Source organism: Calidris pugnax, unplaced genomic scaffold (assembly GCF_001431845.1).
Source record: "Calidris pugnax isolate Ruff unplaced genomic scaffold, ASM143184v1 scaffold133, whole genome shotgun sequence".
In the NCBI taxonomy this organism is placed as follows: domain Eukaryota; kingdom Metazoa; phylum Chordata; class Aves; order Charadriiformes; family Scolopacidae; genus Calidris; species Calidris pugnax.
In genome coordinates this window covers 8,740,375-8,755,775 of record NW_015090977.1, presented here as the reverse complement: position 1 = coordinate 8,755,775, position 15,401 = coordinate 8,740,375, and the positions used below count along the sequence as shown (strand labels likewise).

At 49.5% G+C, this 15,401-nt stretch overlaps 1 protein-coding gene across 4 annotated transcripts in view; it reads left to right on the top strand.

Moving 5' to 3' along the window:
• CALN1 (calneuron 1) overlaps window positions 1–15,401 on the top strand; it is a 186,706-nt gene that overhangs the window by 156,059 nt on the left and 15,246 nt on the right. The window lies entirely within an intron of this gene.

The following is a 15,401-nucleotide window of genomic DNA, read 5'->3' as shown; positions in this document are numbered from 1 at the left end:
CATGGGGAGAGCAAAATGTTATACAAAAATAATTACAAAATGCAAATAAAATAAAAGACAGATCCACATCCTAGCACAACGTGACAGAGAGAAACAAATCAGAAAGTATTAAAATACGTTACGACCTTTCCTCATATCTTCTGAGCCTTGGTGCACAAACACTGATTTTTCATATGCTCGGCTCCTGAATTACTAAACTGAAGTGCAAAATTGGAGGGTTTTTCACTATGTGTCTCTGTCTCTGGCTGAATTTGATATTCACTGACTTTCTTCAGGGCTTTCAGCTTGTCAGGAAAGATCCATGACAGCCAGGAGCCAAGTGGGAAGCTTCATCGTCACCAATGCTCTGAGCGAATGTGTGATAATGCAAGCCACGGGCTTTGGAGGGCAGATGTGATGGGCTTTAGAAGAACTCCAGCTCCAACAAGTTGTGAGGGAGGCTGTAAAAATAGCGAAAAACCACGTTTTTCAAGTGCCTTGACTGGGCAGGTGGTGGGGCCCGCAGGTCACTGGGCAGTCCCCACTGGGGCAGACTGGTACAGGCAGTTCCATCTGGGGATGCGGCCAGTATGCCCATCAGCTCCTGGGCTCTACTAATAAAGTCAATGACTTCTGGCATTTTGAATTTTTTATTTTTACTTCTCCTTAGAAAGTGCCAGATTGACAAATCATAACTTTCACCTGCAGAGATGAATTTCTCATGACTTATGTGAATTTCTTACTGTGAAAAAAAATTGCTTTTTTAATATTACATGTCCTCCAAATGAGAAGGTTCCAATCCTGAGGTCATGACAACTTTCACTTTCTAAATACAGGCTATATGATAACGACAAACCCAGTGTGAATTAATAGAGGTCAAAATGAAACCCTAAGGATTGTACTACAATTACCAAAATGTGATATTTCTACTGACTACATTTGGCTTTTTTTTTCCACTCCTGCCTCTTCTCAGATACCGTAGCCTTTGCAGACATTGCCATTTTGGCCCAGATCTTGCAGGGAAGGACATTGCAGGATGGGAAAGATCCTCCCTGCTCTGGTTTCATTATCCACCAAGAGATGAGAGGTCCCCAAAAGTACCATTATGTTCCCAAACAGGGTCCTATATTTCGCTATATATACTCCACAATAACTCAGCTTAATCTAAATCACAGAGTTAACTCCAGGATAAAGGTAACATAAGCACAAAAGAAGAATTTACCAAATTATACTGAAGCAATTAAAACCAAGCAAGTAGTTAGTCACAGAATCATGGAATCGTCAAGGATGGAAGGGACCTTTCAGATCATGAACCATCACCCCAACACTGCCCAAACCACCACTAACCCATGTCCCTCAGCACCACGTCTGCCCAGCTTTTAAATATCTCCAGGGATGGTGACTCCACCACTGCCCTCAAGAGCCTCTTCCAAGGCTTGAGAACCCTTTTGGTGAAGAAATTTTTCCTACTATCCATCCTAAAGCTCCCCTGGTGCAGCTTGAGGCCATTTTCTCTTGTCCCATCGCCTGTTCCTTGGGAGAAGAGACTGACCCCTCCTGGCTACACCCTCCTTTCAGGGAGTTGGAGAGAGCGAGAAGGTCTCCCCTCAGCCTCCTTTTCTCCAGGCTGATCACCCCCATGTCCCTCAGCCGCTCCTCGCGAGACTTGTGCTCCAGACCCCTCACCAGCTTCATCATGATCAAGCCACACATCTCTGCTTCAGGTCAGTTTTTGGCAGTGCTGCAGATGTTGGTGCCTCTGAAACGCCTGCAATGGGTGCCAAGAGGTGCCATCACTGAGCCCTTGTAGAGTCCCGAGCCCTGCATGAGCACCACGCCAGCACTGGCCATCCTGCCCTATCCACCCACCTAAGAAAGGTCTTGTGCATTTATCCTGTGACATGTTTAGGATAAAGTTGCCTTTTCCAAGCTGTTTTGTTGTGTGCTGCTGGTCTTCATCCAGCAGTTCCGTGTTGCACTAAGATATTTTTTTTGCTCTCTCCTGTGCACTGTGCAAGCTGTTCATTTATTTTTAGGGGGACTCCGCACAGGACGTTATGGATTTAAGAGGGTGGTGATTATAGTCAACCTGGCTTAAATAATCCCATTTCAACACCAAAGAGAGCTGTTTCAGTTCTGTTTGTGTGCTACATTTTCTTGTGTTTGTCCCTGAAGTTGAGCCTTGAATAAATGTTACCAAAGACAGCAGAGACCAGGGCACTGTCCCCAACACACTCGTCCCTGGCCTGCCTTCTCCAGCTGCAACCAAAGTGCACAGTTTCCCACCCCAGCATCTCTGTTTGTGTCCTGACTCCTCTCCAGAGTCCTGAGAATCATAGAATGGTTTGGGTTGAAGGAGACCTTAAAGGTCATCTAGTTTTAATCCCCCTGCCATGGGCAGGGACACCTCTCACCAGACCAGGTTGCTCAAGAAAGCTGAGGGACATCCTCAAGGAGGCACCCTGCCCCTCCGCAGCCTGCACCCAGGGCTTAGGTGACAACAGAAAAGCAGAATTCATGTGACAACAGAAAAGCAGAATTCATATGTGTCCCCATGTCAGCGTCTGTGCAGGGATGATCTCTGCTGCTCCTGGCAGCTTCGTTGATAGCACAGGCTGTGCTGTATTCACATCTCTGCTTCCCCAGAACAGAAGGTGTGCTGGAGCGTGTCCAGAGGAGAGCCACCAAGGTGGTGAGGAGTCTGGAGAACAAGTCCTACAAGGAGAGGCTGAGGGACCTGGGCATTAGTTTGGAGAAGAGGAGGCTGAGGGGAGACCTCATTGCCCTCTACAACTCCCTGAAAGGAGGGGGTAGAGAGGTGGGGGTTGGCCTCTTCTCCCAAGGGAATGATGACAGGAGCAGAGGAAATGGTCTGAAGTTGGGGCAGGGGAGGGTTAGATTAGATATTGGGAAGAATGACTTTCCTGAGAGGGTGGTCAGGCACTGGAACAGCCTGCCCAGGGAGGTGGTGGGGTTACTATGCCTGGAGGTATTTAAGAAACATGTAGACATGGCACTTCAGGGCATGCTCTAGTGCCTGAGATTGTTGGTTTGTGTCTGTCTGTGGGGTTTTTTTTTGGTTTGGTTTTGGTTTGTTTGTTGGTTTGGGGTTTTTTTTGTTGTGGTTGGACTCGATGATCTCAAAGATCCCTTCCAACCATGAAGATTCTGTGATTCCCAGCCACTTTTGCCTTTCCAGCACTGACCATACAAGAAACAGCCTTTCTTGGGAGCCATGGTCTGGTATTCCCGCACACAGAGACCTCCCCATTGCCAGGAAGGGAAGGGAATGACCAAAAATGTGATAGATGTTACAAGTCAACAGTAGAAGGACTATTTAAGGATCAAGTAATAGTAATGCTCCTTTGCTTTCTGGGCCAGGCTGACAGTGCTGTTAGTTTTCTGAGCAACACCATTTTGGCTTCACAGCACAGCCCAGCTGGGTTAGGGGCTGTCTCTGGGGGCCCACCCAGACCAAATGCCACAGCACAGATTGTGGAGGGCTCCTGGGGGTCTGTGTACTGATGGGGAGCACATCCTAATGAAGTGAGCACATCAGGAACAGCAGAAATGATGAGGTTTGTGCCAGCTGAGCCCATACTAGAGGGACTTTGAGTCGGGTTCCTACCAACTCATGAGTTCTTATGAGTTGGGTTCTCTTTGGGACTGTGTAACCCCACTAACCTGGATAAATTACCCCCTCTGCTCTCTCCACTTTGCCCGCTCACCAGTAAAACAGGCTGTGGTGGGGCTTGGGGGTGCGCAGGCTGTGTACTCCCCGACAGATGTTGCTGCATTTCACAGCCATTTTGTCCAGTTGCCTCCTCTCTGTCTTTGGCAAGGTGTGTATCTCCATCACCTTGGAGCAAACCAGCTTTTACAGCACCGTTATTCTGCACCCAGTGCAGCACGGAGCATCAGGGCCAGCACTTGTCTTTGGGGCCAGCTGATTATTGTGAGCTATGAAACAAGGAGACCAGCCTAAAAGACAAATGTGGTTTGGGCAAATAGAGCAGCCCGAGAAGCTGCTCTCCATCTATCTTCACTTTTTCTGGTGCTAGACAGCAGTATTAGAAGGTCTGTTTGCTGCCTCGTTATTTATTTTTTGTTAACCATCATCTGCAGTGTCAAGGATGCCTCAAGTTTCCCTCAAGTTCTTGGTGTCTGTGGTACAGCTTTTTATTAATTATTAGTGTCCTTCACGGATTTTGGGAACATGTCTCACCTTCTAATCCGCTCCTCCCGGCATCCTCAAAACATTTGTAACTGTTAAGTAAAAAATTGGTTTCCTTTGTCTGCAGGCTTTCGGGAGCCGTTCGGCAGCAGGGCTGCGCGGACACTTCATTTACTTCTCCCGGGTTCCTGCTGCCTGATCTAATTCAGAAGCAGCTTAAAGATCGTGTGTCCAGGCAGTGACGCTGCCTGCGGCCCCACGTGGGCAAAAATGGGGAGAAGAGCGGTGGGTGGAATTCAATCTGTTTTGTGGAGCAGACAGGACAGGTTATTTTTCGCTAGACATTGGCTTTCCCACACCCCGTAATCCCGCGGCACTCGCCGGGTGTCAGGCTCATCAGTATTGTCAAAAAGCAGCATCTCTGGGAAGGTGCTTTGCTGGCACCTCACGTGGTATGGGCTTTACCCCTGGAGCAGGTCCAAGTCCCCTCACATCCTTGCTTGACATAAATACGTCCTATCCGGTGCAGCCAGACCCAGGAGCTGCTGTCCCCCGAGGGTCCCAGCCCATCACCCCAGGGTGCAGACCCCTCTGCCCCGCCCCTCATGGAGGAGCATCTTGTGGGGCAAAGAGTGACAGTCCTTTTTTTCTTGCAAAACCTGGGGGTTTTTGGCACACCCACACAGTGACCTGCCAAAAAACCCCCATGTCCTGCTCTTGTGAATTGAGCTGGGGGGGACCAGGGTGGCCTAAAATCCACTGCCTGCAGCAGGACACATGGGCATCACCAGCCCAGAGCACGTTTCACCTCGTCCCGCTGATGGGTTTAGGCTGGGGAGATGAATCCATTAGAAACTCCATATCTGCAAGGTAGGCTGAAGGCGCTCGCTCCCAAATGGGAATTCTCAGCTTTAGCCCTAATTAAATCTTGTGAGTTCGCTCCTCCGAGAGGCTCCCACAGGCCTTGCACCGAAGGTCAAGATGTTGCAGACCTATTTATGTAAGCACTTTGATTGGGATCAGACCAGGAGCCTGTTGTCGAAGCCTAGGAGCTTTAGAAGTAGGGAAAATAAACTATTAAAGCCTGTTAATTTGTGCTTCAGCCTGAGAGCATTCTCCAATTAAAAAAAAAAAAAACAAACCAAAAACCAAAAACCATCAACAAACAAAACCCAACACTTCTCCATGTTTTAGTTTAACTATTTATAGTTAATTGAATGGACTCAGGATTAATATTCCTACCATGTTTTCTGCGGAGGTGTTACTGCGATTTACCTGTCGGGGGGCCTATATCTCTTAGCCCAGTTATTAAATCATTATATCCCAGCTGTGAAGCAAGGAGATCAGTGCAAAGGCAAAGCCAATGACCCAGATAGTTTGGAGTTCTGTGTCCAGTGCTGGGCTCCCAGTTCAAGAAGGACAGGGACCTGCTGGAGAGGGTCCAGCGGGGGCTACAAAGATGAACAAGGGGCTGGAGCATCTCTGTGCTGAGGAAAGGCTGAAGGACCTGGGGCTGTTCAGCTGGAGAAGAGCAGACTGAGAGGGGATCTCATTGATGCTGAGCAATAGCTAAAGGGCGGGTGGCAAGAGGATGGGGCCAGACTCTTCTCAGTGGTGCCCAGGGACAGGACAAGGGGGACAAAATGGAACATGGGAAATGCCATCTGAACATGAGGAAAAACTTTGCTGTGAGGGTGGCAGAGCCCTGCAAGAGGCTGCCCAGGGAGGTAGTTGAGTCTCCTTCTCTGAAGATATTCAAACCTGCCTGGACGCATTCCTGTCCAAGCTGGCAGAAGGGTGGGTTGAGTGATCTTCCAACCCCAACCATTCTGTGATGCTGTGATTCTGTTACAGTGTCTTCATGGGTTCATTTTAGAAATGTGCTGGGTTCACCAACTTGTGTCTCAGGAATCTTGTTTCATGTAGCTAGAAGGTTTAAAGGTGGGCACAATGCAAGCAAAGCCATCTCTGGGGTTGCCGTGGGGGACCGTGGATGGAAACATGAGCACTGCTCCCACATGCAGGACTCATTGGGGGTACCCATCCCTCCCCCAACCCCTCCTCTGTAGGGATGCCCAGAAAGCATTTGCATGTGAGCTGGGACAACCCTATATTTTAGCTTATCCAATTTTGTTTTGCTGAGTAACTCTGAGACCCGAAGTAGCATGTGGCAGTGTGGATGTCCGAGCCATCAGCAGCAGTTATAATCCAATGTAGGGGTGTGCAGGGAGCAGGACAGCACATGGGGAAAGCAGCAAATAGTCGTCTTTACCAGGAAGACAAGGGTAAAAAAGCTTTTCTTTCTGCTCTCTGAATGAAAAATATGTAGCAATACTGGTGAGGGAGTAATAAAGAAATACGAAATAGCAGCAGTAGTATTTAGAAAATGGTGTTTGGAGCATCCTGACTGCTGGGATAAAGGAGAGGGATGCTTCCAGACAGAGCAGGAGAAGGTGCAGGGACTTAGGCTGGGTATGAGCTACCAGCTCTGAGCTGAGCAGCTTGGCAGGAATTTTGCCTTGCAAATGGTTTTCAGTATTGTTTGTTGCCTTACGGCAGGGGTTGAGGTGTCAGTGCCCAGGGAAGGGGCTGTGCACAGCAGTGCACGAGATGGTACTGAGCCAGGAGCTCTGAGCTATCAGGGCAGCCTGTGAGCAGCAGGGTGGAGTGAGGGACCCATCTCCATCCCCACTGTGCAGGCCCGAGGTGATTTTCTTCATTACATTTAGCATTGGAACTGAGTTGCGGGTTTGTTTTTTTTCTTTAAGATGAAATGTTATTTTCCACATGGGAAAATGCCAAGCTGTCAAACACTGAGCTGGTTTTGCGTCAGTTCCAGGTGGGGGAATGTAGGTGTGGATGATGCTCTGGGTGGACCTGCTCTGGCAGGGGGGTTGGACTAGATGATCTCCAGAGGTGCCTTCCAACCCCGTATTGTTCTGTGCTTCCGTGATTCTGTGATATGGATGGGGATGGGGGGGAGGCAGGGGTTCAGCCTGTAGTTCAGCAGTGGGGACAGGGGGAGGGCACCCAGGTTTCTCATACTCACCAGGCACATCGCCCACTGTCAGCCTCTGTGGCCTCCTGAAGGTGGATGGCTCCTTCCCTCTGGCACGTGGCAGGCTCAGGACTGCCTCCAAAACATTTCCAGAAGGTTAACAAGGAGTTGGTGGGCATTTGTGCTCTCAGAGCATCCTTTCATTTCCATTTGTTCTCTCTCCTCCTTGCCTGCAGAGTCAGACAGGTTTCCTATGCTGACCACCAGCCTGGACCACCCTGACCCTCCCCAACCCCCGAGGAGCACCCAGTATCAGTCACACTTTTCCCAAGCCCTGCCGAGAGCCATGCAGGACTTTCCTGCCCTGGGTTTCAGGCTGGCAGACACACAGGGGAGAGCTCACACACTCTCACCCCATACACCCTTCTGCAGAAACCACCATTCTTTGGCATGGTCTTGGTCCACCCAGACAAGCTGGTAAAGGAGGCTGTTTTGACCCATACACAGACTAGTTTGTAATCTATGGACATCGGTGCCTCTTGCAAGAGCTGTGGACATCCTGGCAGTGCTCTTCAGTGGTCTTGCGTGGGCTGTGGGGTGGCTGGAGGGACACACAGAGGGATACCCACAGGCCAGCTTAGTTTTGGATGCTGCATCATTTCATCGGGCAAACTTGGGCCAGGCACTTGGGGTGAAGGGTGCTGTGAATATGCACTTAAATCTGATTTTAATTTATCAATGTGTGTACGATTCCCTGCTGACAGAGCTGCGGGGAAGAATGGAGCAATCTCCCATTAGCCAGCGCGGTAACGAGCCTGTTACTATGGAAATGAGCTTGTTACCCCTTCCCAGCAGGCGAGGTGTTCCAGTGCAGCACCAGGGAAGCTGGCTGTTCCCAAGGGCTGTGGTACTGGGATGATGGCCACCCTAAGGCCAGCCTGGTGGAGAAGCTGTCACAAGTGGCTGGGTGTTGGGTGACTGCAGGGCAGGGTGGCTTGGGGCACATCCCACCGAGATGGGGACAGCTGGAATGAGCAAACATGCACTTAACGGTGTCACACAGCCCCCAGCCACCATGGCACAAAGTGCATAAGATTATTTCCAGTGGGGCACTGGTTCCTACTGGGCTCCTTGATCCTGTGTGCTCCTGGTGCTGGCAGCGCGTATGGAGGGATGGGGGCAAGCACAGCCTCATGCTCCCTGTGAGTGATGGGGGAGTGGGATGAAGAAACACCTGGGGATGCACTGGCTGCTGGCCTCTAGGGCAAACAGAGCCCTCAGACCTGGGGTCCAGCCCCTGGCAGGATGGCACCACCTCTTTCTGCAGCAGTGGAGCTGTGCAGCATCATCTCCCAGGAGGAGGAGATGATCCATCGATGGATGGAGCTCTGTTCCCTCTTACAGGCTAGTGAGGAGCGTTGGAGACAGCTGGGAGCTGCCAAGGCTGATTGATATCTGCCATCCTGCAAGAAGCCCCTTCTCCATCTGTGTGCTGGGGCCCTGCATGGGGAGTGTGGCGATAGGACAAGGCTCTTACAGGCTAGTGAGGAGCGTTGGAGACAGCTGGGAGCTGCCAAGGCTGATTGATATCTGCCATCCTGCAAGAAGCCCCTTCTCCATCTGTGTGCTGGGGCACTGATACAGCCCTGCATGGGGAGTGTGGCGATAGGACAAGGGGGAACGGTTTGAAACTGAAAGAGGGGAAATTTAGACTATGTATTAGGAAGAAATTCTGTCCTCTGAGGTTGGTGAGAGCCTGGCCCAGGTTGCCCAGAGAAGCTGTGGCTGCCCCATCCCTGGAGGGGTTCAAGGCCAGATTGGAGGGGGCTTGGAGCAACCTGGTCTGGTGGGAGGTGTCCCTGCCCAGGGCAGGGGGTGGAACTGGATGATCTTTAAAGTCCCTTCCAACCCAAACCATTCTGTGATTCTATAGTGGCCATTCAGCAGAGAGGACACTCAGGGCCTTGAGCTTATCTGGGCAGGGTGACAGCGTGCTCTGCAACAGGCATCCCAAGAGAAAGATGCTGTTTGCTCCATAAACACCCCACTTTAGGATGAGGACATTTGTTTTTTTCTCTTATCCCAGAGGATGTTCCCTGCAGGGGAGCTGACAGCACGGAGGGGCTGGTGGCTCCCTCTGGTCTTTGCTAAGGATTATCATACGTCAACCCACTCACAGGAGGCTTTTCCCAGCAGCATGGGCACATGGCTGCACTGGGAGGAGGTGGGGAGTGAGTATTGCGCCAGGTGCAGGGAGAAGCACATGGTCTTCCTTGCACTGCCCCATCTCCTCCCTCCAGACCCCAAGGAAGAGCAACAAGTTGGGACAAGGCTGCTGTCAGCAGGGCAATGTGAGCCGTCCAACGGATGGCCAGGCATGGTCTCCAGGTGGAGAAAGAGCTCATGCACACCTGGGAACAGCTGCTGGCCCTGCCACAGCCCCCACAGAAGCCCTGAAGGATCTCTGCAGGCTTCCCCCCCCGAGCCATAAATGCAAGTGCGCTTGCATGGGGCAAGTGGTAGAAGGATGAAAAGAAGTGGTGATGGGGAAGAGGAAAAGAGACCTGGCTTATAGCACATAGAGACAGCCTTGCCAGGGATGTGTGTGTGGAGCAGAGCAGAATCTATCCTCTGTGCTTTCACTGCCAGTGCAGTGGACTCCCACCCCCCGGTCACTGGATGTGTGGGTCAGCTCAGGGGGCGCAGGTAGAGGAAATCAGTTCTGCTGTAGTGCTACTCATGGTTTGGGGGAAGACAGAAAGAAATAATTGCTGCTTTAACACCAGTGGTGTGTTACAAGCTGCGAAATGGCTTTGTCCCTCTGTCCTGGGGGACCGTGAGCGTTGCTCCAGGTATCGAGCAGGCAAATGTTCTCACTTTAGTGGTATGATCTCTTTGACAGAAAAACACATAATGAGAAACTTTCTGAATTGGAGGGGGTGTATGTCTGGACATTTAGAAAACATTTCATGTGACCCTGCATTTTTATATATATACATAAACACATACATGCACATTTTGTACTTTGCACTTTATTTTATATATTTCACTGAATTTCACTGAATTTTTAGAGTTGGAAGGGACCATAGAGATCATCTAGTCCAACTCCCCTGCTGAAGCAGGATTGCCTAGAGCTTGTCAGAGCATGTTACTCAGGAGCATCCAGGCAGGTCTTGAAAACATCCAAAGAAGGGGACTCCACACCCTCCCTGGGCAGCCTGTTCCAGGGCTCTGGGACCCTCACCATGAAGAAGGTTTTTCTCATATTTGAGTGGAACCTCTTATGTTCCCACTTGTGCCTGTTGCCCCTCGTCCTCTCACTGACAACCACTGAAAAGAGTCCGGCTCCTTCCTCCTTCAACCCACCCTTTAGAAACTTACAAGCATTAATAAGGTCTCCCCTCAGCCTTCCCTTCTCCAGACTAAAGAGTCCCAGCTCTCTCAGCCTTTCTTCATAAGGGAGATGCTCCAATCCTTGAATCATCTTCATTGCCCTTCGCTGGACTCTTTCCAGTAGTTCCCTGTCCCTCTTGAATTGGGGAGCCCAGAACTGGATGCAGGATTCCAGTTGTGGCCTCACCAGTGGCATAATGATAAGACATAATATAATGGCGTAATGATAAGGCATGCAATAAGACAGTACGGTTTTTATATATATATATATATATATATATATATATATAAAAAAGATCTTTTACACTGGGTGCCTGCCACAGTGCTGGCACAGTGAAGGAGCACTGGCTGCCTCTTAGGCAGGAGCAGTGAGTCCTTCCCAGCACAGCACATCCCATCAGCAAACACAGCTTCGCTTGCAGGAGCCCCCTGCCTTTGTGCATGGTCCCCCTGCCCCTCCAGGCTCCTGGCTTCTCCAGCAGACACCGTTTTCCTCTCATTATAAAATAGCTGTGGCTGAGCTTATCTGGGAGGTACAGTCGGTACAGAATGGCCATTCATCCAGCCCCCAGGCAGAGATGGGAACGCATTAGACTCCGCGTGGAGCGCACTGGGGCTGTGTGCTTTAATATATGGCCAACACAGAACACTGTGTTTTGGTCCTATAGAAAAGTCCCAGATCAGTAGTTTAGGAGCTCAAAGTCTGTCTGGCTCGAGGAGCAGCTGCTGTGAGTGCTCACAGAGCTGTTGTGTTCAGAGCCACCCAGAAATGACACGTCTGTGGTAAACGCAGCACAAAGCCCAGTGTCTGGGCATTTCTGGGCCCACATCCCCTGTTGTGGCTGTCGGCAGAGCCAGTTTGCGTTTGCCATGCAGGGATTCATGGCCTGACACCCTGAGAGCAAAACAAAAGCATTATCTCATTATTCAGAGGTTATCAAGGGCTGCCCCAAACAAGAAATCAGTGAAATATAGATGTGGCGCTTAGGGAAATAGTTTAGTGGTAGAATTGGCAATATTAGGTCAATGGTTGGACTTGAGGGTCTTTTCCAACCTATGTGCAGATGTGATTTCCAAAAGCACCAGCCTGCTGCTGCTGCTGTCCCCATCTCCACTTGGAGCCCTCAACAGGCCAACGTGACCTTTTTAGATGACTTACATAGGAAACCTGTGCCCAATAGGCTCAGGAAAAATAAGTAACCAAGTGCTCTCCTTGCTAAAAGCATCACTGCCAGAGGAACCAGTCCTGCCTCTTGTTGTTGTTTTATTGGTGTGGCTTCAAAAGATCTTACAGGTCTCCAGAGTGTCCCCTCTCACATTGCCACGGGATCGCAGCCTGGCATCACCCCGTCTGCACGGCAGCGAGGCCAATTTAGAATTCAAGAGAGGAGCCTCCCACTCCTTTTTTAAAAGAAGAGCTGATATTAAAGGAAATTATCATAAGTAATATTTCAGTATTCAACTCTTCAAAGAAGCAAGCACTTCCCATAGGGTTGTTTCCCTTCATAGAGCAGAAGGAGAGCATCCCAAGAAGGACACAGAAGCATCTGTAAAAGGTACATAGGAAACCTGTGCCCAATAGGCTCAGGAAAAATAAGTAACCAAGTGCTCTCCTTGCTAAAAGCATCACTGCCAGAGGAACCAGTCCTGCCTCTTGTTGTTGTTTTATTGGTGTGGCTTCAAAAGATCTTACAGGTCTCCAGAGTGTCCCCTCTCACATTGCCACGGGATCGCAGCCTGGCTCCAGGAGGGATACCAGTGCTCTGCAGGCATGGAAACTGTCAGTCAGCTGCAAACTTTGGAAATTGGGGGCAGGGAGACTGAAAGAACCAGTAGGGACTCTGCTTTCATTTCTAGCAGGAAATTTAAATCAAGGAGGACTCAGGAAGCTCCAGGCTGGACTGAATCAGATCCATTTTCCCAGCTGTCTCTTGGGATAGTATTCTCCAACTCTAGGAGGTGTTTCTGCTGGGGACAGGTGCTGAGGTCCACCAGAAACTGCGGTGGACAATTCCTGGTGCTCTCCACAGCAGCCAAACCTGTACAAGTGCAGGTTTTCACTGGGGGCACTCACTGCATCGCTTGGGGCGTTTGAGTCTCAGCATTAGGCAGTTTCTGTATCGCTGCGTACAGTGTATTCCAAGAGCAGTGGTTCAGAAGCAGCTTCATCGATTTCTTCTAATTATAAATCCTATAGAAAGTTTTCAGCTTGCAACAGTCCCAGTTTTCCTCTCAGTGGAGCCAATAAAAGTTAAGAGTTGCTCCCTGGTTACTGTCATTACAACAATAAAAAGCCAGAGTAATTGAAAAGTGAATCAGGGAAACTGCCAGATTGCAGAGCAATGATAATAGAAGAAATTACCTGGGAGCCCAAGCCCAATGCAAAGTCTTGCCTCTGGCTGCACCGAGCTTGAGCCCATCCTGGACAAACTCCCGTGCTGATACGTGTCTAGCAGAGGACATGCCTCCTGCGTGCGAGTACCGGAGCGTAGAGCAAAGCAGGAGCAATGACCATATGCTGGCCAGCAGGCCACACACTCAGAACATGAGCCAACAAGGGTGATTTTGAACCCCATCTGGGATGGTTCCTCTTCCTAAAAGGAAAAATGACAATGGAACAGTAAAAAAAATAATTTCTCCCTGTATTAGCATAAAGCTTAAAAGCGAGACCTGGAGATGCAGCAACAGATGCACATTTGTTAAGCGAGCAATTATTTCCCAGTAGACAGATTAACTTGGTACAAGAGGACCCCAAAACCCGCAAGTCATTACTGTTTCCATGTTGTTAAGATTAGACAATAATCACGGTTGTGTTTGCAATCCAGGTAGCTTAAAGCAAAGCAACAGGAGCATCACAGTAGACTCTACAAAAGCTTGTCAGTGGCAATGCCGGTATAGAGGGAGACCAGCAAAGACATGTAGGAGTGAGAGGAAAGGAGCACCGTATGTGAACATAGGCAATGGTGTGTCCTGAGGTGATTTTTCACACCAGTAGCTCTGGAGGCAGACATGAAGGAGCTGAAGATCTTGTTCTTCCAACACAGTCATCTTGGCACACAGTGAGGTAGATCCTGAAGCAGTCAGTTGTCTTTTACTTTCCACGAGGACTAGATGTGTGCATCCTATCGGAGGTCACTCATCCTCAGGTACCCTACCCACGTAAAGTCTGTGATCATGACCACTAAGGAGGCTCACACATCCCTGCAGATATCCGCAAAAAAGGATGCAAGCAAAGAGCAGGTCTGAGAGACGCTGCTCTGGGCTGTGAAGCACTCGCAGGGGTGAACATCCATCTGGTGACGGGTGTCCAGTCTTGGACAGCTTCTAGAAAGACAGTTCCCCAAAGGGAGAAAAACCAAAACATAAGTTACAGCTAAAAAGTTTGTATTGGCCTCAGAGGACTGTCCCTGAGCCAAGAACAGGAAGAAAACTCCAAAACAGGTTGAACATCACAGCCTGATGAGATGGGATGGGGTAACCCCATGCAGATGGGCTGCTCCTGTTGGTATGAAGTGACCATTAGAATGGTATTATGGGTTTGGCCTATCAGTGGGCTTGGGCCTATCAGCTGGGTTTCAAGTTCAGCTTTCAGTTTCCCCCAGACGAAGGCCCCAGAGGAGTGCAGGATTGGGTGGTAGGTGAGAAGTCATTTATTTTACCTCCACGGTGCTGGTGTGCAATCAGCACTGCAGGAAGACAACCAGGAGGGCTGCAAACCCTGGGCAGCCTCAAGGCGCTCTGCAAGCCTCCACTAATGACACCTCCCGACACCGCAGCAAGGCAACTGTGTGAATTAACCCCCATTTCCACATCTCTAGTTGCCAAGAGAAACGCTTTTCGTAATCATTGCCGGTCGTGAAGTACACAGCTGCTCGGTTTTATTTGCTCTTTTAACATTAAAGAAAGCAGAACACGGGCGGTGAGATTTCTTCATGCACAACAAAGCAGGCTGGAAATTTGTGACTAAATACCAAGGGGATTTGCAATCCAGCTTTGAACTGTGCAGCAAGGAGCCGCTGGTGACAATTGTGTGCTCCCTATTTTTAGCTGGGCGGCCTGAACGCTGAATCCCTTGGAGGAACAAGGACAGCAGCAAAACACCAAACCCACCAGACTCGCTTTTCAGAGAACTCACATGGGGCAAACCCAGGAACTTTGGCTCTTGCCCCTTCTATCCATTTTTCTGCAGATTTTCTGCCACCAGGTCTTTGGTTGTTATGGGAAATAAATAAATAAACAGAATTGTAGAAATCAGTGCTTCCAAGGATAGATGGATAAGTATATATGTATGTGTGCAAATCTGCCTATACACACACAGGTACGCATAAATATTTCAGGGTCTGGACTTAGTCGAAGTGCACTTATTTTTCTTAGTTAACTACTGTGAGAATTAATGATTTTGCATCTGTGCAATGAGGTGTGCAGCAATGCTCAGGGAAGACGACCTTAGATAACACACCGAGCAGCTCAGAACTGATAAGGCTTGTCCTGGCCTTATCAGGCTGGGGGAAGGAGTGGGAATTTCTTGCTGTACCGTTTCTGAAATGCCAGCTCTGCAATCTGATCACACGCTATCGACACATTCTCAGTTGCAGAAACAGGCACAGGTTTATAGAATCACAGAATTGTTTGGTTGGAAGAGACCTCGAAAACCATCCAAGTCCAACCATTAAGGTAGAACTGCCAAGTTACCGCTAACCCATGTCCCTCAGCACCCCCCACTCAAAGATAGGCAGTTTAGAAGAGTGTGTACAAGTCCCGGTGCTCACTGTTTGCTGTAGGAAAGCCCATGTCTTGGTCTATAAGGCCTGAGAGCTCAAGGTGCAGTTCAGATGATCATCAGCTGCAGCACAAGGG